A 26,022-nucleotide genomic window follows, 5' to 3' on the forward strand; every position below is an offset into this window, starting at 1 on the left:
GTGTCCAGCTCTGCAAGCCTGACTGATACCTGTCCACACAGACACAGGGCTGTGGTTGCAGCTAAAGGATCTACTAAATACTGACTTGAAGAGGGTAAGTATTCATGCAGTCAATTATTTTATGAGACATTTTTATTCAATTGACATCACTTTGTAGAAATCTGTTTTCCAAATCTGTTTTCCTTGGCATTAAAGAGAGGTTTTTATGTAATTTGTCAAAAGAGTGAAATTATATTGTATAATTATACTACTATACTACTAAACCAAAGTAGTAAAAACCAAGCAATATTTCAACACCAAAGCAATAAAAATGACCTCACTGGCTCCCAAAACTGGTTTATTTTGTTATTTTTTTAATTTATTGCTTGTATTTTAGATAGGATTTAACAGCTGAATGCATACCAAATTTAGACAAACTATACAAATAAAAGGGAAAAAATAATTTCCTAAAGGTTATATGCGGCCAAAGTGAAATATTTCCTCACTATTATCAAACACAATCTATTAAAAGTCTGCAGTGTTTCTGCTCTGTCTGTGGTTTCTAATTCTCTTACTGAGGACATTTGTGGGTGTCATCATTTGTGTAGTGGTGTGAATCTGTCAACAGCCCACTGCTCAGGACTTATAGAAACCATAGGGACCAGGTGGCATTGCTGTCTCTCCCCTCCCCTTTATCTGTCTGGAACAGACACTGACATAGCATGTGCATCTTTCTACATGAAGGCTTTGACATGTTTCTATTTTTTTTTTTTTTTTTGAGCACAAACACAGTGAAACAATCAGAAAATGATAATTACTGGCACTCGTTCTCTCTTTTTCCCCATCCATGCCTTTTGTTACCAGCAGCTTTGGGCTGATATCCAACTATATGTTTTTTTTTTTTTTATCACTATGGTTATTTTATTAAATGAAAATAATGGATATGATATCTGTTGAAAGCATGTGTTATTGAAAAATGATGACAACTTTTTCAGTAATGTGTAAAATATTTCAATCAGGAGAGACTTAATAAGAGTTAACAATTTATTTTACGAGTCTTGAAATGTTTGGAAATGTAAAATGTCTTTGGCGAATCTACACTATCGTGATGTCTTAACTTATTTGAAAGGGTAGTGAGGCTGGCAACTGGACAGGATGCCCCCTTTATGGAGTCTAGACATTGGTGGTACTAATGGGAGGAGTAGCATAAGATTAGGAGTAACTTCTGACACCAATGAGATGACTTGGAGGTGGTGATGAAGGGGTGATGGATGGCACAGAGCTGGATCTGGACACTGATGAGATGTAATGAGGTGGCTGGGGTGGAGGAGGGTTGCAGTGGTTGCACTGAAACAACAGACTGACTTCAGAGGAAAGGAGAACAGATTTTAAAATATGACAGCAGCAGGATGACTAGATTGAGAGAGGTGGGATTGATTCAGAACTTAAATGCCAGGACAGGGAAAACAGAGTGGGGAATGGAGGCCATGTGAATGAGTGATCATAGTACTAGTTCAAAATGAAAACAGTCCTGCTTGAACTTAAGATAAGCTTCATTTGGGTAACTGGGAGTTTTAACTGTGGATTACAGGGCCTTTCTACAGCAGCAGTGATGTAAATAAGTCCACCACTGCACCTTGATGTCTCATTTTCCCTTTAAAAAACTTAGAGGCAGTTGAGTGGACAAGTCAGAAGTTATCAGCACCTTGTGTTACCAAACATTCAATTTTTACTGTTCCCTTATTTCCTTTGCAATCCATAACTAATTCCTTTTTCAGAAGTTAAGTTGATGTTATAATCTTCTGTCTCACTGAAGTTCTTTATTTCCTTTCAAAATAAAAGCAGGCCTGCAACCAGAGGTTCCCTTAGTCAAAGACAAAATAAATATTCAGAATTAAATTAAACCTGTTTTTGATGTAAAATAGTAGAATTCAGAATGTGACAAAAAGGGGGATAAATTGTGATTAGCTCCAGAAGTTCTGAGTTTAGTTGCAAGATTTCTTATTGTTTGACAGCCATGCTTTAGCCACAATAAGCATCTTTCTGTTTGTGTTAATGTCCTGTAGATAAAGTCATATCTGTTATCTCTTCGCTATTTTGTCTATCTTTTCCTCATGAACAGTTTTCTGATTAAAGTTTCACTGATATATTTAGTGGTCAGACATAAAATGCTATAAAAAGTCTTTTTTTAACAGCGTGCAATTTGGGTCTTTGTCCACAATTGCCATTTTTTTAGCCTGGCAGCAAATCAAAGTGGTCCCTTGTTGTCAGCACTCAAAAACAACCTTGACGTTTGCTATTTTTTGTTAATGTGCTCAAAGCGCTCTAGGCTGAAAGTAGTTTAACTTTTGGAGTAGTGCCACACTCGACTATGTCACTTCAACCTCAATGACCAGCAGTGGTGAGCAGAAATCTGGCCTGACTTGTCTTTTTGAGGACACAGTTTCCAAGTTTACAGCTGCAGATGCCAGGGCATAGTTCCTTGATAGAAGTTCTTTGCAGATGACATCATGAACTCCCCAAGAAGTCATTAATGCATAGAACAATGCTATAAGGCCATGTTTTTAGCTGTACATGACTATGGCAAGCATCCCAAATGCGAAAATAAAAATATTCTTGATTCTAGGCTGCATTTGTGCTCCTAAAGTAAATATTCAGGGGAAAAAAGAGTTTAAAAATACTCACAATGAAACAGCAGCAGGATTAAAAAGCCTCCGTCTAAAGCCACAGTGCACGTTTACGATCTGTTTCCACAAAGTAGTCCAGTTTTGTACAGTTTTGCAATGTTGTGGCACATTAAACTCTGATGTTACTCATATTTCCTCAGCTGATGTCCTTCCAGCCTCCTTGTTGTAATGAAAAATCAAGAGATCCAGATCATCTGGCTCAGCTCAGTAGAGCTGGTCGGTTGGCTCCCAAACAGCTCTTCATTTAGTAACAGTTTGACTTTTTAAGTGTGGATTAAATAACAGCAAAGGATGGAGGAATGGAAACTGGCACTCAAACGGGAGCTAGCTACTGCTGCTCTCATTGAAGAGCTGCTTTGTAGCACAGGCTAGCTTGTAAATGGCACGTCTTTACTCAGTCGCAAAAGGTTTATTCGTTTGAAAGCATATTAAACAAATAAACCATTTTAATTAAGAGCATTTGTGACAAAATCAGGAATATTTTATATGTTGCAGAAGTGCAGCTAGCCTCTTAGCTCAGTATAAGACTCCTCAAGACTCTTGTCTCCCTTCATTTAGCTAGATGACACTAAACACTGGACGGCCTGCATGACTGAGCAAAATGCGATATTGATTGCCTCCATGCAGTAAAATCAGTTAAAATATGGGGAAAAAACACTTTTTTGTAAAGTGTAGGATCATACTCAATGTAAGCAGATCTTTTCTGGTAATTGCAGATCCATTTATTGCTTTAAAGCACTAACTTTCCTCCATTCCTATTCATTCCTTATGGCTTTCCTACCCCCAAATGGACACTCACATGCCATCTCACATGCCATCAGAATCACATGACTGCAAAGAACCTATTGTTTATGTGATTTTATGTTGCTATTTCCTTAAATAAAGGATGATATTTAGTGCACAGAGTTATTTCAAAACAACCAGTTTCTACCTATGAAAGCAAAACTCAGCTTTTGTATCAAACTCTAGAGGAACACCTTGAAACTGAGATTGTTGGCACTGCCAGTGCAAAATATGCTGCCCATATGAATGCTGCGACAGTGTTCATAGGCAGTAAAAATAACCGTACATTCATTTGTCCTTGTAAGAGTCAGTTAATAGGACCTATCTTTCGACTATTTAAGTCAGTTTTTTTTTTTACAAAGCTTGATATAAAAATAATGAGCTTGGGTTTTACACTGCTAAACTTTAATTCGTTTATAAATCCTCTATCTTGGATAAGGAAAAAAAAACCCTCAAAATATAGACAAAGACTGTAAAATACAGTATAAAGAAAAGACTATCAGAATAGAAGAATGCATCAGAGAGGAGGTCAGGCAGCATCCAGGTGCCGTCGAACAGATAAGGACTGTTTGGCATGACCTCCTCCAATACCACGGAGATCTGGAAAAGGAAAACAGACTTTACAAAAACACAGGAGGCAGAGCTGAGGCCCACTATCTGTACCGATAGGAAAAAGGAAACAATCACACAGAGGGAGAGAGGGATAGGGACAACATGCAAAAAAAATAAGAGACGAAGTGTGATGGGCGGCTGAATTTCCTGAAGCTCCACATCCAAATCATGTTGGATGCACTGACACCTGAGGGAGAAAGAGGGTTTAAGTTGTCCCAATGGTCCAACAGGAAGAAAAAAATCTGAGTCTAGGAGGTAAGAATATGATGAAGAAAAAAAGGGAGTGCCAGACACACAGCGTAGACGTCACGTGCTTGTGGGACAGTAAACAGAGAGATGAGGTGGTGGCTTCCAGAAAGTAACTCTTCTGGAAGATATTCATGGATTTAGTGCTGGCTTAACAGATTCATCGAGAGTGACCTGCCAGAAGGGTAACGGTAACAGGTACAAGGCCTGAAGTAATCAAGGAATAAGCAGATTTAAGAGATTTAAAGGCCTCAGCAGAGTCAGACTGCCTGATGTCAGCAGGGATTATTCCAGAGGAAGGAAGTTATACGTTGAAGTCAGTGGGACAGTTTTAACAAGGTCTGTCACTGCAGTTTAAGGCAGCAGGGCTGCAAACAATGACTCTTCAAGTGCAGTCAGAGTTGACAGACTAATGTGGCCAATGGCAAATGAACAGCAGCAGAGGAGAGAGGAGAGAGTATTGTTGCTTCAGATTCAATAAATGGGTGATCTAACACCAAATTATGTGACAGACAAGACAACAGGGGCAGAAACCATTATTTTCCTATGTAGAATCCAGTCAAGGGTGATACCATTTCAGTGAAAAGCTTCAAGTTTGAATAGGCGGCAAAAACTTCACAAACAAAATCAGGGTCTCATTCCAGTGAATCTTGAATTTTCCAGTTTTCAGATCTCTCAATAATGGGTTATAAGGTCTCAGAAAATCTCTCTTGATGAGAATGAAAGAGCCTTAATTAATTTAATGTTGTTCAAGTTTGGAGTTTACAAATACACCTTTTAGATTCAGGTGACATTGGAAGGCTCAGCTTTAGTTAACGCTAAGCCAATATTTGGTTATAAGCCACATTTTAAATGAACTAATTCTTATTTCAAGAGCACTGTCAGGCAGTGCTTGGAAAGCAAAAATGGCTTTTTTCACTGAAAAAGAGTCAAGTCAAATAAATTTTCCAATGTCAGGTCAAACACTTATTTTGAACCACATCACCTGACAAATCCTGATAACAAATCTCATTTCTTCAAGACCAGAATAACCAACAGGGAAACTGGGAAATTGCTTAGGGGCCCAAGATCTGTTGAGGACAAAGGGCAGTTGGCGCATAACCAAAACATCTGATTACATCTTGCATTAATTTAGCTGGTCTGCTAGTGCCACTGCAAGCTGACATACCCCTCCTCAATGGTGTGGGGACAGGTCAAAGGTAAGGCTGTTCAGCTTGGCGTTGGTTAGCTATTCTCTGCATTCAGACAGTGCCAAAACAGAAAAAATCAGGATGACAGCTTAAGAGGAAGGGCCAAATAGAAAACAACACATGCATATACCGATTATAGGCCGGTTTGACACCTTCCCGTGTAAACTCTGGTCCTGTACTTCTCCAGCCCCCTACTTCTCCTGCCTGCGCAAGGCCCATGACCCATCTCTCCAGGTATCCCCCCAGCTGACCCCTCCATGATGCGCTTCCCTGGCATCTGGATCAGCCCACTGGGTCCTGGGCACCCAGTCTGCCATTAGGCCCAGGAAAGTGTGGCTAGTACCTGTGAAAGCACAATTACCGTTTGCGCATCATGCAGCTTACCCTTCCTGTCCTAATATGGCATTAGACACATGGTCTCAACTGTGATACCCAATCTATTATAATCTATTAGCCTTTGAATTTCTCTGTCAACACTGTGAAAAATATTTCACCAACCCCTGAAGATCTGAAACTTTCAGGGCTTAAGCCTGTAAGCCACCCAAGCCCAGTTTGTACACTGTCTCAGGCTTTCTGGATTTAACTCTCACTTACTGGATTCTGGTCCAAGATATTTGCCTGGGCCTATAAGGCCTATACACATTTTTTTTTTGTTTATCATCCAGATGCTGGACCTGCCATCTCTAGCTGTTCACAGTCAAGTGAAAGTGGGGATGACAGTCACAAAAAGACTCATTTTGTGAGACTTGAAGTCTTCCTCTCCTTTTCATAAATGGATTGCTGATATGATGTCAGCCATACAGCTGGAAAGTCTGAGGATCCTGAGGACTGGTTCGACTAAGGCCTCTCTGGCTATGGGACCCACTTTAACCTGCCTTGACAAGGCTGATATGGTGGGAGCAGCCACACTACTACTTTTCCAATCTCCAAATCAGAGACTTAAAACACATAGCACACTTGTATGCACTGTACGATTGATGCAGGTATATGGAAGTGTATAATACCTGTGGTTATTTTGATATCTATGCCTATACATATGTCTAAGCCCAGTAGTTAAAGTTGCTTTTTAGTTTTTGTGTTGTTTTATCTGTGACACGTGAAATAATTTTTAACACAAGTAATTTGTTGCTCCATTGGGATTTTTTTAAAAAAATTGCTACTTGCGATACAGCCCTTGTTTTTTATAATATATCATAATATCAATTTTTGATGATTAGCAGTGGCTGAAAATGCCAGTCTAAAATTAGTAGTAAATAATCCCCTACAATTTTATCTTTGTTGATGGAGGTACAGAGGGCTGTTAGGGTCAAGAGGACTCTAATGGGGCTGATAACCATTAAAGAAATGATTTACTCTTGGGACATTATTTGCTTTTAGGATCCCTTGTACGACAGACAAATGCAAAACTGCATCATCTGCATGTGGACTGTTTTCAAGCATGAATACATCTAGCCAGCCCCATGACATCAATAGTGACGTGAGAAGATGTGCATTTAGACTGGAACAAATCTATTTTGGGGCAGTTGATAAACAACATTAGCTACCGGTGATTTAAGACAACCAATCTGGCTAGGATTTTAGCTTTCAGGGAACTAACAAAGGCTTTCACCTACTGCTTGGTTTGGATTATTTTGAGACAAGTTAGCCCATATCAATATCAGACAATACTGATACATGTTACAATGCCATGTTAACAAACATAGATGTTCCAGGCATTCAGTATTGAGAACTTTGGTGTATTCAGAATATGTTGGCAGGGTTGCATAGCCTGTTTATAATTCATTTTTGACACCAGAGTCCAGCTCTAGGTATTTCAACATGCTGACACCCGTGTGTGTTGTTCAGAAGCCAAGGTCAAGCTCAGCGGCATCTCTTTTGTCCGGTCCTGGAGACTGCCAGCAGTTTTCAGGCCCTTGGGACTTCCACAGTATGACCAGTGGCTCTACTTTGACCCTACTTTGGGCTTAAACAGTATTGGAACTAAAGCCAGGCATACAAGCCAACCCTATGACAGTCTTGTCTGAATGTCAGCTCATAATGTGCAACCGAATCACTTATGACATGTCAATTGCACACAATTAATGTAAGGTCCAATAGTTGTGCATGACCCTCTCACTATTTCACACTGAGATGGAAATTGTTTCGACACATGCTCTCTTTCAATCTCTCTCCCCTAGGTGGGGGAGGGGGTTATTGCCAAGTAAATTTACACATACAAGAATTTGACTTGGTGTTTGATGCAAAACAAATAGCAAAGAAGAGGAATAAGAATAATCAGAGGCTAATAAAAATGTTAAAGGGCTAGGCTTAAATAGATAACTATAGAAAAACTAAGTGGTAAAATAGAAATATAATATACAACATAAACAAGGTGCAAAAGGAGAGACTGCACAGACCTGCAGGTACTGATGATAAGGTTAAAGTGCATTTTTTCCAAAGGGGTTTTACATTGTGAAGTTAAAGATATAAAGTTTAGTGTGCAATAATGTAATGCATAGAGTCTTTATAGGCATACATTGTTTTTGTCCACTGATTCTTGGTTCAGAGAGGGCCTGAGTGGGGAGGGCAGGAGTACTGCTCATGAGGCTGCCAGCAGAGGACAGACAACCGTTCTTATGGCGTAGGTTTTGGACTTCAGCCTCATGTTAGAGAGGAGTACCTTAAAAAAAATCCATGTCCAGGGTGAGAGGGGTCAGATGTAATTTTAACAGCACGCCTCAGCATTCTGGAGGCGTCCGGGTTGTGGAGAGTTGGAAGATTGCAGCCAGTCACCCTCTCTGCAGAACGAATGATGTGCTGCAGCCTGTTCCTGTCCCTCACCTTGCCTGGAATGATCAATGATGGTGGTGTAGAAGAACACCATTATCGTCTTTGGCAGGTTGAATTTCTGCAGCTGCAACATTTATACTGGTTAATGTAAATGTCAGTGCAAATGTTATTGTCAGCAAATTACTAACTGATAATGTTCTGTCAAATTAATGTCCTTGTAAACAGATTAATAATTAATTAAGTAAAATGTCTGATTATCCATGCCCATCTCTGTGTATTTGTGCAGTTTACACCTTTTTTGTTGGAGTTTGCTTGCAGTTACTTGCAGTCTTTCCTCTCCTAAGCCTCATTTCCACATCTTTAATAAACTACATGTGGTATTAAAAAGCACTGATGAAGCAGAACTTTGGACAAATTTATGTATAGAAAAACAAAAAATAATAGGTAAAGGGGTGTAGATTGTTGTGAATGTGGCATTCATTTTTAAAATGGGGACAGGGAAAGGTAAACTGTGGCTTGTCAATCTCAGGGAATGCAACTTCACAGCATCAAAGTGTTCTTTGTCCTCCACTGTGAGAACAGTTCATTAAAAGTACTAATCCCAACATGTACCTGTTAGTTTGTGATTATAATTGAGCATCCCATGTAGATTTTAAATGTCACAGGCATACAAAATGAATTTGATAACATTAATTCAGTACATGGATTTGAAAATATTAGGCTGACCTTTATAAAAAACGTCTTTGAAAGGAGTAAATGCACAATATACAGCTGGAAAGAATTTAAATGTAGGAGAGAAACACTCAGAGAGCAAATCAAATCACTGCAAAATAAAACAATATTATGACAAACTGTGTGATGCGAGGAGTTGAATTTAAGTGAGCTGTCTCTTTTCTGCAGCTCTAAACATAACCAAAAGAAAAAAAATAGTGACAACTCTTAACCCAAAAACCTGCCTTCAAACTGAACCACTGTGTTTAAATGCATCAGTATAAAGCGGAGAAACGAGCGGCTTGAAATCCACACAGTAAAACATGGATGATGCACTATTGATTTGGGCCTCCGGTAGCTCTTCTTTGATCTCTCCAAACTGAGAAGGGTATGTCTGGCAGGTGTGTTGATTTTAACCTCGGGCCTGCAGCTTTCTTCGACATAGCTGAGAAAAATACACGGGTACAGTTATACATAGATCTGATAGAATCTTATACAGAGTACAGATACTAAAGCTGCACTGAAGCTGCAGGCTGCGTTTGATAAACTTTATCTGAGCATTGGTGTTTTGTTTTTGTTTGAATATCTAAGGCATGTAAAATGGATTGATCATCATTTGACAGTGTCCTCTGGGTTTGCTGCTAATAGTTGTAAAGATTTTACTGAAAATAATTAATGTGAATTTTATTTGACTGTGTTTACTTTATGTATTAGAGTTTTCAGCCTTAACATGTTAATCTCAGTGAGATTAAGGCCCTGTGTCCCTAGCCACTGTTTTTTCTTCTCTTGGCAGTATCCGTAAAATCTTTTATAGCTTAACACCCTTAAAATGTTCTTTTAGTCAATCAAAAATAATAGGAAAGATGAACAATATAAAAGAATGAACAGCAGTTGAACACCAGGGAAATAAAGCCCTTTAAAGACAAGTTGGTATGTCTCCTGCCACTGGTGCTGACAAGCTGATGTCCCACCCCTTCTTGATTTTGATTGGTCACTAAGAGAGAAGTGACATTGATGAGTTCAGTGCTGTCCCAAAATGATAAACTGTTTTCAACCAAGAGTGTGGCAACAAAAACACAGCTGACGTAGAGGGCGTTCAGCTTTCTGAGTGCTAAATCATCGGACTACATTCGTTTTGAATGGAAAATTAGTTGCCAGCAGAATGAAAAGTGTCTGTGGACACAGGCCCCTGAATATTTTTAAGCACATCAATCCTGTGCTATTTTGTGTAACGTAGTTAGTAGTGGGGCAGCAGACAGATGCTCCTTTCCTTATCTTCAGTCTACTCCACCTGTACTGTGATTTGTTTGTGAAGTATATTGCAGAGCAAATTTCTCCCTCTCCAGTCAATCTCTGCAACTCCACTGCCCGTGATCCAGTCCATCTCTGGTGTGTCCCAGAAGTGCCACTCCACTGTTCTTCGCTGGAGACATGCACCAGGTCTGTTTTCTAGGGGTGGTCTCTTATTGAGGCTGATATTTGGCATTTCACGGATTACTGATAACCGATGAAACTGATTGACCTGAGAGTGTGCTACTTGTGTGTGTGTCTTCCCCTATGGCTTTTTTACTCTCTGCAGTCTCACCAAAGGTTGTGCACACACCACAGTCTGACTTGTTAGATATCACATGAGAACCAGCCAATCAGCCCTTCAGTCTAGGTGTCACTGACACAATGATTGATGGCATCACTTTCTGTTTTCTTGCAGCTGCTGTGTTGCTTTGTGCCATTTCTCATGCTGATAGAGCGAGGACATTTTTTAAAATTTTCCTTCATTTTTAGGTCAAGCTATTTTACTTATGCCACATTTTGTGTGTCGTAATAAATGCATATCTGTTCCAAATGTCCGTTATGGGTATGATGAACCACTTATAATTGGTACAACCAAAACCAATATTGGTCGGCTCCCACTATTTCACGCACTGGGGGCTGCCAAATTGTGTTGATCCTCATATGGCAGATTGACCCAAACAGCCTGAAAAACATGCAAAGTGTTCAGTCAATTTTAATATACAACACAATGCACGGACTCCAGATCATAAATCATCACTTTATCAACGTAACGTCTCATCCTGTGGCACAAGCTAAAGGTCACTGGGAGGTAAGTGGGCCACAGAGTTACTGTCGCACCACTGATGAGAAAAAGCTCACCTTTAAGGTAGAGAGCCAAAGGATTTTACATATGATCATACATCCTTTGTAGAAAACATAAACCTTTTAACTACATAGTGCACTCACCCATGGTGGAAGCAGTAGAATCGTGGAATCATGCTAAAATGAATGGCAAGTCAACAACTGGAAGGCAAAATAATCCACTGTTGACATACTATACATCGTCATAGTTCTCTGTGATCTTGAGTCTTGTGCCACTCAGAGTGCTATATTCATAACTCCAGAACTGCTTGTTCAGTGCAAAGTGCTTCACACATGCAGGCAGAATATGTGGAAATTAGAGGTTAGTGTCCTGTTCTCACAGCGATGAGAATTAAGGGCACTGCTCCTCCTTTGAAAGTCTCATTTCATAAAAACAAAACAACAAAAAAAAAACCTCAGTAATCAGCACCTTGTTATATCAAACATTGAAATATTTTACGTTTCTATTCAAAGCAAGTTCTATTTTTATGGTTAATGCTACAGATTGCAAAGTGAACACTTAGCAAGGAACAGTAACTGGATAAACATTCTCAAACCACCTTAACTGGGTAGTTACACAGAGAAAACAACTAAAGTGGAACTAGTGAGAAGACCAGATGCTGCTACATTAATTGGGAGTAATTGCATTTCAGTGAGTCATTTTGTACATGCATTCCAGCATATTTCTAAATGTTAAACACTATATTTGACAGGATAAGCTCTTTGAAGCTGAAACCTACCCCTAAGTCATGGTGTCAGACCAAATTGATGTAGCAGTGCAACACTGATTTAAGTAATAAATGTGAAAACCATGATCAAAGGCACATTTCTTTGCATTCCTTTGATTCACAAATCAAGATACTTGTCAGGACTGCTATGCATTATCAATACAGACAGTTTTAAACAAGCAATCATAGCTGTGTTTAATTGTCATTAACTATCAGAACTCATGATTAAGATTTGTTTGACAGTCCTGACATGTATGCACATGAGTGTTTTATTCCTGTCTCTGCTGAGGTGCATACTGTGCATAGTTCCAACTCTATATTCACAATGAGCGTTGTTGTTTTAATGTGTTTTTATCCACCATGAAAACTTGCCTGTAGGGATAAATAAAGTTTATTGGATTGAATTAAATTGTATTGAAATGGCCCTGCTATGGCTACAGTGAACTCCAATGAGTCAAAGCCTTCCTAATTTGACACACAGCACAGACAAATCTTAATTAAATAATAAGAAAAAGTGATGGAGTTGGTGTGCAGCGTTTTGCTGTAAAGACACATTATTGCTCATTTCTGTATCTTGGCAGGCTTTTTTAAGGGTTGGTGGTAAATATCCTCATATATTGATGTAGACAATGCTCTGTCTACATCAATATATTTGATTTTCCACATTCTGTGTCTAATGTCAGCATCTTTTTTTTATTAATTCTTGCATCTTGGTCCTTTTACATCAATTTTCCTTGTGCAACCTTGTGTATGCTAATTTCATGCCTTCCTTCAAAGCAGTCCCTTAAGCAGAAATAAGTTCTGTTATTTTCTTTTTATTAGGGTTAATCTTTCATGTTTTGGATTACTTGGTGGAAGTTTTAAACCATTCGGAAAGCAAATTCTTAGCTATTCCACTCATACAGTATGTGTGTTATGAAGTCCTTGTCTTCTTTGTGTCATTTTTTCAAATATAAAGAGAATTTCAGCTTCAATTTTTAAACATTGCCTCCAGACTTCTTTGTCAAGAGCTGTGACCACCCACAGGGAGAACACTGGAGAGGATGAGGAAGTCACTATTACAACTCTACGGATAGCTTCCTATGACACCCATATAGATATTCTTTTTGCTGGGGTGAGCTTGTGTGAATAAATTATGCTGTCCATATTAACTCAGGATCAACTTTGATGCAGCTTTCATATGCTCTCTGCTGTTGGGAGAGAATGAGTTGTCCTGGGTGCTGGTTTAGGATCGACTCAGAGGCTCCCGCTGTTTTTCTTTTGAAAATGAGAAAACATTCATGATGCTGACGTACACTGTGTAAAATTAACAAATCATTGCACTTAGTTTAAATTAAATTTTACACTGCGCCTCAACTTTTTTGGAATTGGGATTGTAAAAAACATTTTTGTTAATGTTTGTTTAGCAGCATTAAGGCAGCTCTTAGTCTTACTTTTAATTATAATAAATTTTAATTATAATAGAATTATCAATTATAATAAAATTTCTGCCTTAAAAATTAGACAATACCCACAATGCTAATCTGGAGTCAGCATCATAAAAACTTTCTCTCTTTCTGTAAGGTTTAGAAATGGGGAGTTGTCCATGGTGCTAATTTGTGATCAGCTTGTCAGGTGCCATATTCTTTGATTTAAAAATGGGAGGTTTCCCATGACAATTATAGCCTGCTGTTCAGTCCACTAATCTCTAAACACAGTTTCTCCATACAGATGTAGAATCTGTACACATGGGTCGGGATTTCCAGCATGTTAAGTGCTCTGATTTCTGTTTCATGTCCAAGCTTTATCCAGGAAAGACAGTTCTTGTAGAAATAATTTTTAGAACCCATCTGTAATCATCTTCTGATAATGCTGTGGGCCAACCATTTTCAGACAAAATTTTCTTTTCCATGTACCATAGTCAATCTTAAATCCACAGCAGAATGCACATAAAAAACGTGACTTTATTTCCGTACACTTTGAACCTGAAACTGAAACACATCCTGACGTTGTTTTTCATCATTACCACTTACTTTTCCAGCCTTTTGTTGACCTGCCCTGACTTTTTTGAGATGTGTTGCCCCCATCAATTTCAAAATGAGCTAATAATTTTCATGAAATTGTTAGATAGTCTAAGTTTCGAGATCTGATGTTTGAATAAAACATGGGTTTATGAGACTTGCAAATAATCACATTCTGTTTTTATTTACATTTTACACAGTGCCCCAACTTTTTTGGATTTTTTTAATATTTGAAATTACCTCACCTCTACTTAACATTCTCTCATTTATGAAAAATGAGAGGTTAGCCATGATCTTGATGTGGGATCAGCTCTCTCCTCCAGTTTGGTGTTGGAAAAAGGATCTGTCCATGGTGCTGATTTTCACAAACGACCCTCCTGCCTTGTTAAAAACAGTTTTTGGTGCTGCTTGACAGAACTTTGAGGCTTCCTTTTTAACGGGGAGAAATTTATCCTGGTGTTGACTTGGGATGAGCATTAAGGCAGCTCTGTCTCAATGACTTCTTTTTGAAATTGAGGAAATATCCATAATGCTTACTTGCAACCATCTGTGACACAACTCTCTCTTACAGCCTGCAGTCTGGAAAGGAAGAGTAGTTCATGCCGATTAAAAAACAGTCCTGAGTCAGCTGTCTGCTAAAGTCTGGACTTAAAAATGAAGAAATGTCCACAGGGCAGTCAAGTTTGAAGCATTCCTTTTTTTTTATGGTCAGTCCCTCCAGACATGAGGACTTGTCTGTGTTACTAATAATTGGAGATCACCTTTTTGGTTTACCACCCACTATCTGATTTTGATGATGGGACTCCCCAGGAGATTTGGAATCAGTTTTCCAGCAGCTTTCTGCCACAGTCATCGAACTGAAAATGAGGATCTGTCCGTGGTGCTGATTTGGGATCTGCTGTAAAGCAGCTCTCTCCGGGCTCTTGTCTGGGAGTGAGGAGTTGTCCATGGTGCTAATTTGTGCTGAGTTGTTTTAGCTGTGAAGTGACTTTCACTGTTGGACTGTTGTGAAGAAGGACTCTGTCCCACACTCTGCTAATTGGAAAATAAGGAGTTGTCCAATGTGCTGATCAGCTGTGAAACATTTTCCTGCTACAGTCTGCTGTTTGGAAATGTGGAGTTGTGCATGGCGCTAATTTAGAATAAGCTTCGTTTCAGCTCTTTGCCACTATGATGATGACTTGAATTCAGCCTCGGAGCATTTCTTTGCCAGTGTTTATGGTGCTGATTTTGCCAGAAGGCTGTAAACACCAACTCACAACATTTTTAGCCTTCATGGCCTTGGATGAAAACACGTTACGACAGTTAAAATGTTGCAGGTAGCTGCTCTGTGTTGCACATGCCAAGTAGATTTGTATTGTAAGAGTTTGAGCAAGATGTGTTATGAATCAGCCTGGTTTCTCAGAAACAGAGGAATGTGGTCTTTTACATTTGTTTCCAGCTTTGCAACCCTGTGGACCATTAGTTATAGACCGGAGAAAGCAATACAAGAAGTGTGAGCATGGACAGAGTGGTGGAAGGAGATGACATAATACAAGATAGCAACATGGCAGCTGCAGTAACCTTTGGCGAGTATCTTCCCTTATAATCATTTTCCCAAAGGAAATAAGCATAGCAGTGGTGTAGTATGCTAGGAACACTTCTCTTATCATATTTGGACCCTTTACCCATAGTCCCTCACCCCTCTGCCCCCTCCTCTCCTTCTCTCTCAGCCCTGTATTGATCCACTGCTGGTTGTGTCTAACAGTAGTATATTCACAGATATTTATGTTTGTAGCTGCTGGTCTCCGGTTCCCATTATGGGCTTGAGCGATAGACATGGGCAGTGTTTCAACACCTCGCTGCTGAGGAAAAATGTAATATTCAAGAGACATGTCCTTACTCAGCACTTCCACTCAGAGAGCTGGCTATGTAAAATGACCAGGGACAGCAAGTCTACAGGAAGCATAAGCTGCAAGGAAAGAGATGATTGGAAGAAAAACCTTTGCTTTACCGTGTACACCACATTCATACTTTTCTGTCCTTCCTGGGGATTTCAGTGAGTTAAAGCCAAACAAATTACTTTCAGCTTAAGTATAAAATTGTTGAATAAAAATCTTGAATTTGAGACTCTGCAAGTGTCAGGCCTGAGACAGAAAAAAATATTTTTCTTACTGGTTTGGTTTGAAGGTTAAATGGTACCTCTGCTGTGCAGAGGTTATGAGGGTTTGACTCCGACCTGCAGCTATTTACCACATTTCATCTTTCTCTCTGTCATCCATGTATCTGACTCCCTCCACCATCCTGGGCTGGCAATGAATACACGAAAATCTCTTCTGAAAAGACTCATTTTTAAAAAAATGTTTTCAAGATTTAGATTCTTTCACCAGAGTATTGGCTAAAATCAAAGAAACCTTCAGTGCTACTGCAATGAAAAGTGTGCATGGCAATACAGGGATTTATACATTTTACAATTTTTGAATTCAATTGCAGTCTCTATTAGCACTGAAATGTGTTCAGTGTTTCACAACAATGAACCCTAAATCAGTGGATTTTTTTTTTTTTTTTTTTTTTTTTGCACTGGCAAATACATTCTTCATGCTCCTTGTTATGCATCGGATGTTTTCAGCAAATGTCTATGTGCTACAGGGTCAAATCAACATTAAAAGAATAAAACATCAGTAAAAGCAAGGAAAATTCTAATTAAGTCTACAATATCGTCAAAAGAATCTGAGAATCTGGAGAAATCTCTGCAGCTAAGGGTCAAGGTCGAAAACCAGCATTGAATGGCCATGACTGTCAAACCTTTAAATACAGATATTATTCTGTGCTGGAGATTACAATGTGGACTCAGGAACACTTTGGAAAACCATTCTGAGTTACCATAGTATGTTGCTAAATCTACAAAAGTAAAACTAGACGACATCCAGAATCATCACTGACTTCTCTTAGCCCAAATTTATATCTGAGATGGACTGATCTAAAGTGGATGTTATTCTGCAGCCAGGTGAATCCACAATTTAAAATCTTTCTTTGGAACTAACGGCCATCAAGTCATCCAGGCTAGAGGAATGCTCAAGTTTGAAAGCCAGCATCTGTGATGGTGTTGGGGTGTATTAGTGCCCGTGGCATGGGTAACTTGCACATCTGTGAAGGCAGGTGCCTTATCAGAGCTAAACCAGGATGTGAACAATAATAAGGATGCAAAAAAATAAAAAATAAAATAAATAATAATAATAATAAAGAAAAGAAACTCAGACAACTTTGATATAAAAGAATTGATGATTGAGTGAACAGGCTTTTAAAAAATAGTCCAAAAGTGGAAAAAAATGCAAAAGCAAAACAAAAAAGGGTCAAGCTTTACGCAAAAGTGGCAAAAATGAGCAAGAAGCTGAAAAGTTGGTATAAAGTGTTAAAAATGGGTTCAAGGTAACAAACAGGGGTTGAATAAATAGGTGAGAAATTGCAAAAATGTCCCCAAAATGGGTTAAAAGTGGCATAATGAATCTGCAAAATATGGGCCACATGTGGCAAAAAGAAGCAGAAGTATGCAAAAAGTTGGTTAATTGTTGCGAAAAAGTGACAAAAATTGATGGAAGATGTGGTGAAAAAGGTAAAATACAAAAACAACAGTAAAAAAGAATTATTCCAACATCAGAACCCTAAAATAGCTTCAAACACTTCTCAACCAGCACCACTGCTACTTATCAAACACACATGCAATGACATCATCAAAAAAATCAAAGCTGTGGAGGACCCATTCTCTTGGTTTTTCAGACAGTTCTGTAGGAAGACCTGCCTGTTAAGCTGTGTTTCCATCGGGAGTCCGGTTTGATTCAGTTCGGTTTGGTATGGTTTGGTATGCTAAACCCCCAAATAGTTTGCGTTTCCACAGACACCTGTGCTCTCACTTGGTGGGCGGGGCTGTAAAAGCATGCATGTGAAGTCACATGCAGCGCGAGTCAGCTGTTCCAGCCGCAGAGTTATAGAAAGGATGAGTGACAGATATCAGTCAGGAATAAGCAGTTAACAGCTCTATTTCAGCTGAAAGTGCTTTTAAAAAAAATAACCACATCTGAATTATGTTAACTGCTGTCAGTAAAAATCATCAGCTGATGGAATATGTGTACAGGGACGGTTTGAGTCGTACCGCTACGTTAATATGCGAACATATCTAGTCTAGAGCAGTTTATACGACAAAATATGAAAGTTTCGAGCTGTACTGTGAGAATTCGCTGCATTAAAAATAAAGTAAAAGTTCAGCTGGTATTAAAATCAAGATAGATTAAGTCAGAAATCCAGGGTGCGCTGATCTTGTTTTAAAATAGGCTGCAGCCTGAAGTTTTATCAACATGTTTAACAACTACGGAGCGATGTTTTCACAGGTTACCTAACGTAAGAAGTGGATTAATAACTAGTTACAGATGAGAATGAACTGTTCTAAGGCTTCATATTCACAAAACTTCAGCATTAATTTAGTTTCTCATCCATCGTGGATGGATCAGGCTGATTTGAGCCTTTGGGCTCTGCTTTGTGTTCTTAAAACCAGGTCCAGATAAACGTCAGGAAACTGGATTTTTGGCCAAATATCAATATCCATAGACTAGGAAACAGTTTGGATCTCCGTCGAGCGTGAGAGTGGCCCCTTTAAAGGTCACATGTTATGCAAAATACACTTTTCAGGCTTTTCTAACAAAAATAATGTATCAGTTTAGACGACTTTATTAATCCCTAAAGGGTAATTCAGTTTACACTTTACCCTGCCTTATTCAAACATTCTAAACAACTGGGGAAACAAAAACAAACGCCAAAAATTCACAGCAGCATATAGACAACCACATAAGTACCAGAAAAAAATCCTTCCCTCCCTGCCTCTCTGCCTACACTTTTCATAAAACATGCGCTAAAACAAGTTGTTCTCTGATTTTCCCCTTATAATGTCATGTAGGGAATTTGCACCGCCCCCAGGGTCAGTCTGTCCTCCCTGCTTGGGAGAAAGTTCCACCCTCCTCTCCTGATCCTCCTCTCAGCTGGCAGCTGAGTCTGAGAGGGACGGAGTCAGGGGTAGAGTCAGACAGCTCATTAACATTTAAAGCTACAGACACAGAAACAGCAGGCTGCACACCAGCGCAGGACTTCCTCCCACCACCAAAAACATGCTCGTTAGGTTAATTAGTGACTTTAAATTGGTCATAGGTGTGAGCGTGAGAGTGCCTGGTTGTCTGTCTCTAAATGTCAGCCCTGTGATTGACTGGCAACCAGTCCAGGGTGTACCCTGCCTCTCGCCCAGTGACAGCTGGGATAGGCTCCAGCCTCCACCAACGGGATAAGCGGTATAGACAATGGATGGATGGACACAAAAACAGCTTGTTCTGAGAAGGGCTGAAACAGAGGATTTTTTAAGATGTGCAAAAATCTAATACTGGAGTGTTTTTTTCAGCAACAAACTTCACAGGTATGTTTTGGGAATTCTGAGACCAATATAAACTTGTCTTAAATGGGTTAAATATGTGACCTATAAGGAAAACTGGCCTGAGTAACTGCATTGAATCTTGACCGTACAGCTTTGCAGACAAGACCTTTGTAATTATAGGAAAGAGTGAGTAAATGTAGACCAGATTGAAAAAGATTCCCAGCACTTTACTGCCAGCGTGTCACTTTATTTTAAGCACACCACATATGTGTGTTTTCTGCTACAGCACAGAAAGGGCTGTGAAGTTTTCCCATATACAGTAACATATATTTACTCCAACATGGCCTTTTTTAGTTCAGTTTTTCTTAAAAATTAACAAAAATACACCCACATCTGCACAGCCTTATAGTCTAGTTTCCATTGCTGACCTCAGACCATCTATCCTTAAATGGATCCCGCTGCCTGGCATCTCCTGTTGCTTATATACTCATTATATACTTTTTGATGATCGATTCTCTGAAATTAATTAAATAATAAAATATAAAAAATGCAAACAGAGTGATTATGTGAAATGTATGATTAAATCATTCCCCATTCTATACGCTTCCTACTCGTAATCATTTGCCTGAGGCTTTAACAAGTTTATCAATTTGTAACCAGCCACTCATGAAGTCCTCGCCGGGGATTAGCATGAGAACAAAACTCACCTGTTTTTCTCCTCACCCTTTTCCCATCTCTTCTTTCCCTCCCTCTCTGTCTCTGATTCTTTCTTCTTCTATTCATCACCTCTCCATGCACAGCCTCCGCACACCGGCTTTTTGGTACACTAGCGTCGTAACCTTCCTGACCTTGCTGACTGAGCCTCTGAGAGACTCCAGCTGGTTGTGATTGGTGGGCAATCTGCAGCGGAAAAGCTCTCACTGCCTCTCTTTGTCTCTGCGTCTCACTCCTTCTGTCATGTTCTCGTTCCTCACTCAATGCATGTTTCACACACAAAGACACACTTTCCGATTAGCAGGTGAAATATGCCGATGGCTCTGGCGCACTTGACATGTTCACCTTCTGAAACATCCAAAGAGGAATTTATCTTGAAAGCTCTATACTTTATTTCTGTCCATTGTGCTCAAGAATTTCTTCATTTTGTCTTGCTGTTGTTTCTAACATTCATGCAGATTTCTAAAAAAAAATTAAGCTTTAATTTAATTTTCGTTTTCAAAAAGAAAATTGAGGGTGTTGGAAGCAGATGCTTTGACCGGCAGCTTTCAGCCTTATGACCCTAGGTATGTTAGCCTGTAAGAGCTTCTTTTGTAAATACAAAAAAACAAATACTAATTTCTACGATTCTGAATAACTTCAAAATGTCCAAAAATGACTACCTTTAAATGTAGCTCAAAGAAATGGCCAGGCCCCTGAAAGTCTTAGAGAATAGGCACTTTACGTATGTTAATAATATCAATATATTCATGTTGTTGGATCAGTTGCCTTTGCACTAGCCTCCTCGTCTGCAGTCACCTTCTTAGTCTGGCTCTAAGGTGACTGAAAAAGCTAGTACGGACCAGGAAAAAGCCCTCTCTTGAGGCAGCTGGACCCTGGAAAGCTTTCCCTTTTACCCTCCAGTTGGGCAGCCTTTACTTTTTTCACCCTAACTACATTTCAACTGCAACCAGCAAAGCTGCTGCAAACATTTTCCTCCAGTCTCCCTGGTGCACAGATACTTCAGAAGGTGTTTTTTTGCTGTGCTGCTAAAGTATGCTGATGACACAGTTGTATTTTCGGAGGCCCCTTCTCTGAGGCGAGCTGTACATGAGCCTCAGGAAGGTTTCAATCAGCTTCAACTCTCCCTACATCAGCTTAGACTAGTTCTAAATGCTAAGAAGACCAAATTCATGGCTGTTTTCCATTTCCACAGACACCACAAATTTCTACCCTCTGCATGGGAACATAATCAAAGTTTTCTCATAAAAGTATTTAGGCGTTGGGTTGGATGAAAAACTTTCCTTCAAAGTTCATATTAAAAATTTTATAAGGAAGCTTAAAAAATAAGGCTTGGTGTCTATTTTAGAAACAAATGCCGTTTTAAAACACTAGCCAGATTAAAACTTGTGCAGGCCACTTTTCTTAGTGGGCTGGACTATGCTGATGTGATCAAAGAGTAAGGAAATGTGTTAGAACAAACAAATAATCTACCATACACACATTTCCTTACTTTTTGTGCTAAGTTTATATGCATGCTTCCTCTTCTGTACTCCACCATCTGTGTATCACAGTGCTTTAAAATCTTTAACAAACTCTGGTGCACGTACTCATCATTGTACACTGTGACTCCTGTGTTAGCCATCACTAACTCTACACAGACAACTTTATTTGCATATTTTTGTGTATAAGGTGGTGCTGGGTAAACTCCCCTTATACTAGTGTAACCTCATGGAGGCCTCCAGTAGTTTTCAGCTGTGTTCTTCATTGTGGATTTCTTACCAGGTTCCATGGGCTTGTTCTGAGCTGAGTAAAAGAGCTATGCTGATTTTAGTTCCTGGACCTGCAGCAACTTGCAGAACATCCTATTTAAACAGTCTAGTCTCTTTCGACCATTTCAAAACAATATTAAAAGGCGTTTTAACTGAAAAATGTGACTTCTTCATGTAGCTGGTTTTATCCTTTTCTCTGTCTCTCGTGTTTTTTATGCCGTGTTCGGTGTATTTTAAAGATTCTCTTGTTGTTTTGGCCAAGTCTCCCTCAAAAAATAGGTCATAATCTCTTATCCAGAGAACCTGGTTGAATAAAAGTTGAATAAGAAAAATAAGCAAAGGTAGTACTGAGGGTCTGTGATGTTTACATGGTTGTGTCTGACATGTTGCTTTTCTGTACTGTTTATAGAGATGTGAGACCTTTATCCCACCCCGTTCTCACTAAAGCGTGACCCTTTTCATTTGCTAACTCTGCTAAATGAAAGTGAGGCATTGAGACAAGTCAAATGCCCCCTAGACCACCACATAGAGTTGAAATAAGCAGAAAAACAGCCGCACCTGCTGATCTCCACTTTAGGGATCTGCAAGTCAATGCTGAATGGAAAATTACAATAACAAGATCCATTGTTTGGTTTCAGCTCAAGTGCCTGCCCTACAGCTTCAACATCATTGAAGGCTTTGGCTTCCAGGGTTTTTTATTACTGGCCAGTTTCTGAAATATAATTACCTATCAGGAAATAACAATGATAATCATACTAAAGTTTTCTGCAATTTCAGTGTAATAAATGTTTTTGTCAGGTTTTCCTTTGTGTATTTAAGGTGGTGATAAAATGCAGGCCAAAAGCTACATTATCTTAAACATGAAAAGCTTTTCAATTGGCCAATAATAATTTGCAGCTCCTTGGTGCACAAAAATTGGGGTAGAATTTTGTGGTAACAGACTAGCTGTGAAAAACAAGCGTTCTGTTGTGAATTGTGAGGTGTTGGAAGGTTCACACCATGAACTAATATAAAGGCAGAAATCATGGCTGTAGTTCTGAATCTTTAAAAACTTTAAGTAAAGGCTGTTTCATATCATATGTGGTCTGCTAGATTTCAGTGACAGCCTTGCTAACATTTTCTTGAAATTTTCAGCTGTGATTACTGTGTGAAAACAGCATTTTTAAAAATTCCCTTCTGCCTGCCTTTGCCAGAACCCTCTTGATTCAAATAATTTTTAATCTCATAATCAAGATGTCCTTGTTAAATGGCATTTAGATTAAACAAGCTTTGATTTGAGGGTTGCAGTCAGCCATTTTAATTAGGAATGTGCACAGTTAGCCATCTAAACTGCTAAATTTGTAAATCAGTTTAGCTGGCATGAGATTTACGAGATGATCAAACTAACTTTGTCATTTTTTTAAAAACCGGCCTTTAATCCTGGTCAAATGCTCTTTTAAAACTGTAAAGAAGCCCTTCCAGCAGTGGTAGCTGCTGTAGCTTCAGGAAGTACAGCTGCCTTCCTGTGAGAGCTTTCCCAGGCACTTTGCCAGAGAGGCCTAGCATTGAGCACGTGGTCAGAACTGCGTGGTATGGCAGAATTTATAGCTAGAAAATGGAAATAAAGTTGTGTGTAGGCTTTTGAGGGTTATACATATGAAGTGCTGAGAAACCACACTGAGGGAGTATCAGTCTGCAAAGAGGAACAAAGGCTGGCAAAGCTAACGGCTAACTTTAGCCACACTGTACTAGGCAAAGCAGCCTCAAATCATACACCCACTGACACATCAACCCTGTGATAAATTTGAATGTTTTCTGAGCATTTGCTCCACTTTAGACTAGCTGGTTCAACACAATTAAAATGTGCATGCAGCCAAATAGGGAAAATGTGGTCTGGGAACATCCTTATTTTAATCCATTACTCTGTATTTTTAAAGCACTACAACACAACTACAGCTATCTTATGGCGCTCTAGACATGCTCTTTGTTATAATATCTAGCATGGGCATAGCCAAGAGGTGGCTAACAGTTCTTCAACAGGCTCCTCCTGACTCAGTATTAGAGAAGTGTCACCATCTGTTATTCTGTCCTTACAATCTGCAGAAGTTGAGCAGGAATGAAGCTGTAAGACAAGATTCATTAAGTTGTTTCATCTCGGTTAACGAATAAGACCGCTAGCTGGCTCATTTACTTACGATATACACCGTAATGAACACGCAGTTTATATTTCATCAAATAAAGACCTATCAACATCCACTGGCATTGAAAGAGCTGTGGTTAGCTCCCACACTACTTAAGTCTATTTTGTGTCTTGCAGCAATGTTCCCAATAATGAAAGAGTGTGTGTGCGAATTGGCTGCATTCATCCTGTAGAGCATTTAAGGTGTCAGGTTGGACGAGAATTCCTTACTTGTCAGCTCCTTCACACTTCACCCCAAAGTTCCTCAACGGGACTGAGGTCAGTGCTCTGTGTGGGCCAGTCATGTACTTCTACACTAAACTGTTCAGTCATGCTGGGCCAGAAAAGAGCCTTCCCCAAACTGTTGCTACAAAGCTGGAAGCATTATCCAAAATGTCTCAGTATGCTGAAGCACTAAGATTGCCCTTCACTGGAGATAAGGGGCGCAGACCAAACCCTAAAAACACCCCCAAACCATTATCCCTCCTTCACCAAACATAGGCTGAAAAGTTTCAACCAGGTTTCATCCACTTTAGGCACATTAGAGGACATTTAAACACATTTTATCCACATTAAAGGCACCCTGGAAGGCACTTCATCAACTTTGATGCACCATAGGAGCATCCTCAAGGGAAGTTCAGCCTTTTTTTTTTTTTTTTTTTTTACATTGGGGCGGCAGGGGGGCTGATAGCTTCTCCTTCTCCTGCCTCTGAGTCCACCAGTGAACCACAGAAGATGGTTTTATAGTCATTTTGTATAAAGAGTCATGGGACTAAGTACTTTAACTATCCAACCAACAAATTATGCCTTTTTTCTAGCAGGCAGAGCAGAAATTAATGATCCTCAACATGTTGTTTAATGGTTTCATGATGATGAAGACTGAAAGTAATTAGATATTCAAAATAGTTCTGGCTCTGAGGGTTTATTATCATAATCATAATCATAATATTTTAAGGGAGAACTATTATTTTCCCAGAAATTATGTAAAAATTTTTCATTAAAATGATTTGAAATTAATACATTTAACTGCCCGACTGGGAAAAAATTCTTGGAGTTGCATGCCCCTTGACCTTCTCAGGTTTAGGCCTAGCCCAGATTATTGCCTTTCCAAGCACCAACCCTGATGGCTAAGACCTGAGCATGCACTTGGAAATAACGGCGAGGAAAACTTCATGTTAACATCTGGCAAAACCAGATTTTTATGTGCACAGCAATCTGCTTCAACTCAAAACAAAAGCTGAGTTTTTAAACAGCTAAAGGCAACCTTCATTTTGTTTGTCAGAGCCATACTTTCCTTAAACTTTCAAGGTTATGGATTCGGTGTTGTTAAGCAGTCTCTGCTTTTGTTCTCTTTTTTTGGATCAACACATGTATTCTCTTTAGTGTGTTGGCTTTTCTGATCATGCACTAATATATTTAATCAAGTCACAGAAAATGACAAGCTTTAAAAGAGAATTTCTGTAGGGTTTTGCTCTCAAACACATCTTGATTTTGTCAGATTTACAAGTTTTGTGTTAAAATTTCAGAGATCACACTGTCAAGGATTCTGCTCATATAAGCTCCTTCACTTTTTATTTCTATTGGTGGCACCGTCTCTCTCTCTCTTTCTCTCTCTCTTTCTGAGTCTCTCTCCTTCGTCCGTCGCTTCCCTCCATCACCACCAGGGGCTTTCCACACCGCTCCGTGCCGAGAGCGGCTTGGCCGTCCCTCTCCCCCTCTGCGCTCCTCGGAACGGAGACTCCAGACGCGCAGCGCGGCGGCAGACAGGGCGCACAGAGCGTCTGTCCCTCTCAGTCTTATCTCACAGGGGATCGTACACCTTTCATCCCAGGAGCAGCTGCCGGTTGAACAGCCGTCACCACATCCGTCTGCAACTTGTCAAGACGAAGACATTTCTTTCTGCCATCAGATTACAAAGGTAGGACTTTCAGGGATGTTTTTTTTTTTTAATTCGGGGATGGGAAAGTTGAGAGTGCCGTGGCTCGGTCTGGGAACATACAACTCTGCTGGACTTGCACGATGCTGCTCGTCGTTGCAAAGGAGTTGTGAGCGTGTGCTGCAACAGAAGAGAAGAGAATTGCCCAAAACCACACAGAGTGATATTTGTGTGCGCGCGTGGATGTGTAAGGAAGAGGCTGAATGGTGGATTTTGCATTTCATTGAAGCTTT

General features: G+C 39.6%; 1 long non-coding RNA gene across 1 annotated transcript; it reads left to right on the top strand.

The window, feature by feature from the left end:
* Window positions 1–10,355: 10,355 nt before the first annotated feature.
* LOC121528850 lies at window positions 10,356–10,824 on the top strand. The gene is made up of 2 exons (XR_005993506.1): window positions 10,356–10,417; window positions 10,686–10,824. It is a non-coding gene; the product is annotated as an uncharacterized LOC121528850 (long non-coding RNA).
* Window positions 10,825–26,022: the final 15,198 nt, after the last annotated feature.

The sequence above is a fragment of the Cheilinus undulatus genome, linkage group 3, assembly GCF_018320785.1.
Source record: "Cheilinus undulatus linkage group 3, ASM1832078v1, whole genome shotgun sequence".
Lineage (NCBI taxonomy): Eukaryota > Metazoa > Chordata > Actinopteri > Labriformes > Labridae > Cheilinus > Cheilinus undulatus.